At 33.0% G+C, this 8619-nt stretch overlaps 1 long non-coding RNA gene across 1 annotated transcript; it reads right to left on the bottom strand.

Moving 5' to 3' along the window:
• Positions 1–4337: 4337 nt before the first annotated feature.
• On the bottom strand, positions 4338–7839 carry LOC135150678 (uncharacterized). Its single transcript, XR_010288911.1, has 3 exons — positions 7565–7839; positions 5538–5731; positions 4338–4643 (listed from the first exon to the last, which is right to left on the bottom strand). It is a non-coding gene; the product is annotated as an uncharacterized LOC135150678 (long non-coding RNA).
• Positions 7840–8619: the final 780 nt, after the last annotated feature.

Here is an 8619-nt window from a genome sequence, read left to right as displayed (position 1 = left end):
TTGTTTCACATTGATTATAGTGATGGAAATATATTTTTTAAATTTGATTATCTCCCATAATTAATTATTCAATAGTTTTAAAATGTTAAAAAGATTTTATATAATTTATTTACTAAATATACAAAAATAGTGTTAATTTTGAATAATGTTAACACTTTAATATTTGACGTTATGTATATCTCTGTATAAAATTTAGATTTTAATTTTTAATATTATTTCAAATTTATATTTAATTTTAAATCCATGTTTATCACATAATTCAAGTATTATGGTATTGCATATCTATTTGTTGGATTGGTTTATTTTAGTTGAATTGTTTGTTAGCAGGATTTGGTGTGGAAAAAATTTGAATGCAATGAAATGGTGGGAATACACCCAAATATAGTAGGTTATTTCATATGAGTTTTAAATTTACGACAGAACAATGTATTATAATTTCCAGTTTTCCCTCAAAACTTACTACGGATGTTCATACATTACTTCTGTCGTAACATAGCTACCGACGGATATTCCGTCGCAAGTTCAACGTTGTTCAAAGCAACAGAATGTTCCGTCGTAAAGTCATAAACTTACGAGGGTTTGTAATACTTACGATGCAAGTTGGACATTGTGACATGTTTTGGAACTTTCTACTTGACAAAAACGACGGAAAGAGTCCGTCGTAAAGTAGGAACTTACGACGGAATTGCGCCTTAATTTTCGTCGTAAAAATCCTATTTTGTTGCCGTGGTTATAGTTATTTAGAAATTGGGAGTGAAAAGTGAAAGTGAAAATTAGAATCACTAGGCCATAGATTCACCAAGACAACGTTAACAACACAGTAGCAAGCCAAAAAATTTTGCTGCTGAGAAAATAATGGAAATGGAGCACTGATGCTCACTACAGCAAACCCCCCATGGTTTTGGTTGCAATAAATTAATATGGCGTCACCAAAGATACCCCACAGTAGAGCAACATTGCACAAGTGTTGCAGTAAAATTTGAGACTTTGAAAATAAAAAAAAGAAGTGGCACTCACCCGACTTGATGTGATCCATTTGTTTATATGCACTCCAAAAGTATAAAACTTGTATTTTTCTTTATCGAATCATATCCAATAGAAGCAACATTCTATCTAACCAAAGTACACCACGGCCATAATATTATCATCCCTAGTTCCAAACCATTAAAAAAAATGAAGAAAGATTGTTAATCTATTATGCATATATGCAAGTGTGTATTGTTAATCTGTAATAATGATATAATTGAAACATGAGACTTATATTTACAATTTAGAATGTGCTCTATAGAATTATTTTTTCTTATGTGTATAATTAATAGCTCCGTGTTAATTTATAAAATATTTTTTACAAAATCCAAACACACTGATATCAATATTTATCAATATTAGTCATGCATAAAGAAATTAAAGTTTCATATACTTATTTTGTATGTTTTTAACAAAATTAATCAAAATCATAAATTTTGTCCTATAATTATAATATAATTTTTATCTTCCTAATATCTAACACATAATAGTATTTAAACACACACGAGTGAAAACAGTTACTCATATAATAGAGTTGTAAGATAATGTATTATCTAAAATAGGCCGTTGTATAATTTATTTTCTTATTTAAGAGATGAAAATCCTTGTTTTCTTATAATTTTTTATTTTTGTACTATTTATTTTTAAAAACATATTTATATTATGCATATATACAAGTGTGAATTATTCCTTTATAATAAGAAGATATTTTTATATCAGAAGTATTAGTATAGGTATTTTATGTTACAATTTAGAATGTATTGGGCAGAATTTTTGTTATATACATGATTAGTTCCGCATTAGGTTATAAATAATTTTTTTTCAATAATTTAACCGCACGGATATTAATATCTATTAATATTAGTCATCCATAAAAAATTAAGATTTTAATAGTTATTTTATATGTTTTTATAATAAAACTTGTTAAGATCGTAAATTTTTCAACAGTTGTCTCATTGCAACAATATTTTTTTGAACCTTTGTCCAACTTGGTTCACACAATACTTAACAAAAAAGTTGGGTACACTAGGTTTAGAAATTATTATTTGATCGCTTTTCACACAATATTGCTAATTGCCTAACACAACACCTCTTTGAAAATACCCTCGGGGTGATTTGATTTTCTAGATAACTGATTTTAAAATTCTTGTAAATTTCATGATTACCACAATATATTTTATAGGATGAAAATTATTTTCTATCACTTTTGGACAATTTTTTTTTTTTGTTGTTGTGAAATTGTCCCTTTGACACAAAATACACGAGCATTTCTCCAATCACTTGAATAAGTGATATTTAAATTCTTTCTAATTATTTCGAAATTAAATTATATATTTAATGACGAATTATGTAATCAAATGTGACTTTGCGACATCATCAATATATATTGAATAAGGTCGGATATGATGATGCATAAATAAAATTTCAATGTCAAAATTTTTCAATAAAAGATATATAAGTCATATGATAACTAGTCTGATATAAACTATTATTACAATGAAAAATTGAAAACTATGAATGAACTCTTTTTTTTTTTGAAAGCAGGGAATTATATTAATAAACGATCCAATCTACAGCGACCTTTACAAGCCAAAGGTCCCTACCAAAAACAGCTTAATAGATAGATAATTAAAAATATAGGACATACTCGAAGGTATGAACTGGAGTGAATGATCCTCAAAACATCTCAAAACAAAAAGGGGATATGGCGTTAGCCCCCGGTCCGGCCGCCCCTGACCTAATAAGAACGATTATCCTTATGAGTGCGGTTTGAACTATTGATATACGTAATTCCAGGAGCTATAAACTACAAAATTCGATCCGCTGCATAAAAAGAACTCCATCTTTGAAAAGAAGGCAACGAGAAAGCCGACCAAAAGACTATTCCATAACCAACTCTTGTTGCCGAATGAATTTTTTATCATAAAAAAGCTCCTTCTACCCTTCGCACCTCAGATCAAGAGGAAGGCTAGCTAGTATGAGGTAAACTCAACCACAGACAGGGAAGATTGATCTGCCGCGACTGACAAATTAATATTGATCCAGATCCATGAAATCTAAAAAATGGAAAACTCAGGCTCTTAATAAGAATTTTTTCAAAATGTTAAAAGATGGCAATTTACTTTTTCTCCACTGAATTCTTCACCCCTTTCAGGCAGTGGCCGTTTAGTCCAGGGTCCGGGGCACCTTTCCCTTTCTCTTTCTATTGCCTTGAAAACCTTCCACCCGGATCTATCTGATTCTAGCACAACTGCGGTTAGTGATTCTTGGGCGCAGGCAGCCCTCTACCATCTATCCCAGTAAGGAACGTAGTATCTCGACTGTAAGGAAGAGGAAGAGGCTTCGCCAATCTCACCCCGAGTTCACTCCTTCTAGCAGCGGATGTGCGCATCTCTAGTACTGAGAATCGAAGGGGAAGGGGAGTCCATCAAGGTTTTTGGCTCTTTCTAAGTCTTCTTCTTGCATAGAAGAAGGGAACACTCATTGATAGAAGGCCACGGCAGCATCCTCCCCCAATTGGGGCCCTACCTTCACCACCCCCGTGTGGATGGTCTACAGGATTCATAACGCGAACTCAATTTATTATTTCGGGATAAAAAAAATCGCGGGTGTCCCATAGATAATCTAAATGGGACCGGTCTATAATGATAGACAAATAAAAGACTTTTTCAAGTGCAACAGGGCAAAGAGAAGGCCCAGTTCTCGCCGAGAGGCGGGGGGAGCTTTATTCCAAGCAGCTCGAACGAAGAGAAGAAGCTGCAACCGAGTCGTTTACCTGTAACTATTCAATATCCCTACGAAAAATTCTTTGCACGTGAGACAGGTCCACAGCCACAAGAAGTGTTCCAGAAAACGGTACCTGAATTCTTTCTTTCTGTGTGGGACGATGCCGGGGGATTTAAGTTCTTTTCTTTCTAAGAGGTGGAATAGAAGAAACCATATCAGGACATCCCGGCCAGATACTCAACTAGAGTAAGAAAAAGTGGAACTACGAGCTGCGCCGCTTCTGGCGCTCAGGCTCAGGCGTTGACTTTCTTGGATATCGCTCCACCTTGGTTTGATCGAGCTGGCGACAAGTTTCGCTCAAATGGATAGCGAAGAGAAATCCATCTCAATCTAAAAAGTTGCTTTGACTACAGAACCATGCCGATATTAAAGAACGCTGACTGTATGTGACAGCCCGAGAATCCGGGGGTTTGGATTCTGACGTCACCACACAAAATCATTCTAAAACACTTTTGAAAACCTGTATTTTTGAAAAAGGTAATAAAATCAAAGGATATAAAACCTGAAAACTTTAGTAAAAGATTTAAAAGAAAACACTTTAACCCCCTAAAAACAGGATCGCATCCAGGTTACAATATTGAAATTAGAATCAACCACTATTAATAAACATTATCTTACAAACTCAGATCATCTTCGATAAGAAGAATCACTGCCAGTCTACCTCAATTATGACTTACAACTGAATCTCATCAATACAATCCTATCTAGAACCAACCTTGACAATCTCCATGGACATTCCACTTGTCCTCTAGATATTCTATAACTCTGACTCCTCGCTTAGCCTTAGCCATACTCGCAACCTCAATCAAGCAATTCATCTCTAAGCTTTTCTGAAATGGTTAAAAAGGAATAGCAAGGGTGAGCAACAATGCTCAGCAAGTGTATATAAGCAACAATAGTCCTGAAATATCTTCTCAGGGTTCACAAGTTCAGGATATGTAATTGAAAACTTCACAATTCTTATCAGCAATTGAAATCAGAATTCAACTTACAGAAGAATTGTCGAATTGGATTCATCACATTTTTACTTAAAAACCAAAGGTTAGGCTGCTGATCAGTCACGCACTAACCCCGAACATGGCACACAGCCCTGCTCTCTATACTGGATCCAAGGCACACATTGGCCTATAACTGACCACGAATCTGGTCCACATATTTTATAAAAACTAATCCAATTCTAACAATTTAAATCAATAGACAATTTAATCAACAGAACAGAATCATAATCATTATCTACAACAGAAATATTCCAAATCAACTTTTGAGAATCAACATTTCATAAACCACAGTCTGTCTTTTGATAAATCATAGTTCAGGAAATTCCTAACTATTCAGTATCCTCCATTATCGGCTAAGCAACTGAATTTAGCCTGCTAAACCAGCATGACAATGGCGGGTTGAATAATCAAGAAGATCCCATTTCATTCTAGGCTCTAACTATCACTGAGCAACACATGCTTCAATGACGGTCTGAACTTCGAATTAATTTGTAAAGCCGATATTGTTAAAATCTTGAGGATTGGAAAGAATGGATCAAAATAGAAAGTTGAGAGTAATTAGGTGTTTGGCTTTTCAAACTTGGAAGAAGAAAACATCATGGGATTCATTCTCAGAAGTAAGAGTTTGTTTGAGAAGGGTCTCAGCATAAGCCATATCATAATCTTGACAGAATAATCAGAACATGCAATATATATATATATGAGGAAGGATTTAGGAATACTTGCCTTAAATCCGATTCCAGTCTCATATCTCAATCTCATCTTTCCACTTTCACACTCTATGCATATCAAAGTCTCTAGACCATCTTTGGCTATACTCTATTCGCCACACTGCTTCGTTTACTCGATTCGTTCCTTATTCGCTTTGTAACATCGTTTGACCTTCTGAACGTCTTCGATCGTATCCGTCTCGTCCAACCCTTTACGAGAATAAGATACTACCATTATCACTAAATAATCTATTGATTCTTATCACTACTTATCAACTCGGTAGCATAACCTATCGCATACACATATCACGTATATCGATACCCACTTATATAACTCTTTAAACTCATCAAATATCACTTAACACATAATCATGCTTTGACTCTACCATATAGTCTAATCATATTTCACATAACATATTATCAATTAAATATCATATAAATCTTATCGAAAATCCGACATCGTCTCGTCTATTTATTAGACTATCCACCTGTTATCCTATCTCAATCAACAATCAACCAACCAAATCCAATCACTATAATCCATATGCTTTTATCTGACATCTATCAAGACACGACACTATGTCATTTAATCATTTATCACATGTATGTAATACTAGAACAATCAGATAGTCCATGCAATTATCATTTAATAGCAATTAGATCACATATAATCATATTCTATACATTTAACAACAATTATTCACATTCTATACTCCATCATATTATTATGTCACATTAAAATAGACTTTATAAGCTTTAATCTCTTTTTCGTTTCACTCCATTCTGAATTACAAGTCAAAAGTTATGAGCAAAACCGTTTTCTAACTCTCCTATCGGTACATAACATATCAAACATATAGCAGACAACATTTTTCATATAAGGTTTCCCATCCCGATTGATGTCAAATCAAGTCTTGGGTTAAAAATGATTTTTCGGGAATTTTCTGGAATTTCTAGACATTTTTCGGAATTAAAACAGGTAAAAGAATCCATTTTTGAATAAATAATCAAGTCCGATTGCTCAAGATCGGGTCCGAAATCATTTGAAATCAATTAACGAGCCTCAAACATATTTTAGAAAAATAATTCAAGGCTCGAAACTATTTTTCAGAATTTTTAAATCAAAAGGAACAATTAAATCTAATTAATTAATCAATTAAAATCAATTAATAATTAACTAAATTAATTAATCAATTAATATTTAAATTAATTGACCAATTAAAATAATTAATTACTAATTAAAATTAATTAAGAAACTAATTTAGATTTATTTTTAAATAAAAGAATAATTAAAACTATTTTTGGAATTTAAAATAAATAAATAAAACAATTTCTGAAAATTAAAATCAAAAGGTTTATTTTGTAAGTTTTTAAAACTTTCTGGCAAGGGTGTAAAGTGTAACTTATAAAAGTATCAGGGGTCGATTTGCCAGAAATGAAACTAGGGTACAAAGTCTTCACCACCTTTATAAGTTAGGGGGCTAAACTGTAATTATACAGTCGCCGCCCCCCTTTCCGTCACCGGCCGCCGCGGGCGACCCCAGACCGCCCAGAACACGCCCATAAAGTGCAGATTAGCCAACCAAACCGTCCTAAACACGTTGGTAGCATCAGATTAATCAAAGGATGTCAATCATGTCCAGAAATTGAAGTCGAAGCTCGCCGGCGGCGAGCTTCATTCCAACATCCGGCGAGGCCCCATACGACAGCCCACACACAATTTTTACACCAAAAACGATTCCTTGCAAGCTAATAAACATGATGGTATCAAGCAATTGTCCCCAGAATCACTAGATAACAAACGCCTAATTTCAATTGAAAATATTCATAAACTCCTCAAGAACATTCAAGAACACTTTTCAAGAATCAAACACAATTTTCTATATGATTCCGAACTCAAAATTCAACATATAATATATGAAAACGAATGGCAGGAGACGCCCTACAACATGGAATCATCAAAACAATCAAACAATCACGTTTGCAAAAATTCATATTTAAAATCCATATAATTCGAATTTTCGAAAATTAATAATAATTTACCCGTGAAATCTGCAGTGTTACGGTTGATTAAACTAGATTCTACGCGTCGAGAGCTTCGTTTTGACTATTTATACGCCTCCATCGGATTCCAATAACGCCTTCAAATCCTCGTTTGAATATGAAGAACACGAAGAACACCCGTTCGTCTTCTCTCGGTATTCGTGCAGAGAAACTGACGAAATGATTGTACGTGCGAAATAAACTGGTAAAGGATATTTATAGAAGAAGATAAGAGAATATTCCTTGAATATGCTTTGGAATATTCCTTGAATATGCTTCACGCATTACGAGACAACCAGATAATCATTAACTTTAAAAATATTAATAAAACCGTACCGGATCATTTACGGGGCAAACCGTACTCCGGATTGAGAAAGTTAAAACACGAATAATGCTCAGAATGTCCCAAATAGCCTAATGGCGAAATTTTCCCGAACGCCCACGGGGTTCAAAATGTTAAATAACTATTTAAATATAATTAATAATCAAACGAGATTAAATCCGTAAATCGATTATAAAATCACATAGCAATCCAATAATCGATATGAACATATCCAATTAAACTATATTTTATCCTGATCATATATAAATTGAAATATCTCAAATCCGAACACATATGAGCAGTCAATTCAATAAACCAGATAACACAAGTCTCACAAATGTTCATATAAATATCACATATTATTTATAAATTATCTAGAAAATACCCAAATGTTCCATATTTTATTCTGAGAATATGAAAATTGAAAACTCGTGATTGCAACATATATAAGCAATCAAAATAGAAAACTAGTTATCAAATAATTTACCAAATATTCAAATAATATTCGTAAATAATCAGAACTGGTTACACGACCATTACACACGTAACACTTAATCATGTAATACATATATTCACATATCAACCATCTAACTTTTACATGACAAACCTCTGTATTTTCAGAAATAATATTTGAAATAAGTTTTGAAAGGATATTCATATATCCATATATAAATCATTTGAAAATATCTAAATAACACATGACTCATTCTGATAATATCAATAATTAAACCCA

The sequence above is a fragment of the Daucus carota genome, chromosome 2, assembly GCF_001625215.2.
Source record: "Daucus carota subsp. sativus chromosome 2, DH1 v3.0, whole genome shotgun sequence".
Taxonomy (NCBI): Eukaryota; Viridiplantae; Streptophyta; class Magnoliopsida; order Apiales; family Apiaceae; genus Daucus; species Daucus carota.
The sequence above is the reverse complement of the archived record's forward strand: the minus strand, read 5'-3'. Positions and strand labels throughout refer to the sequence as shown.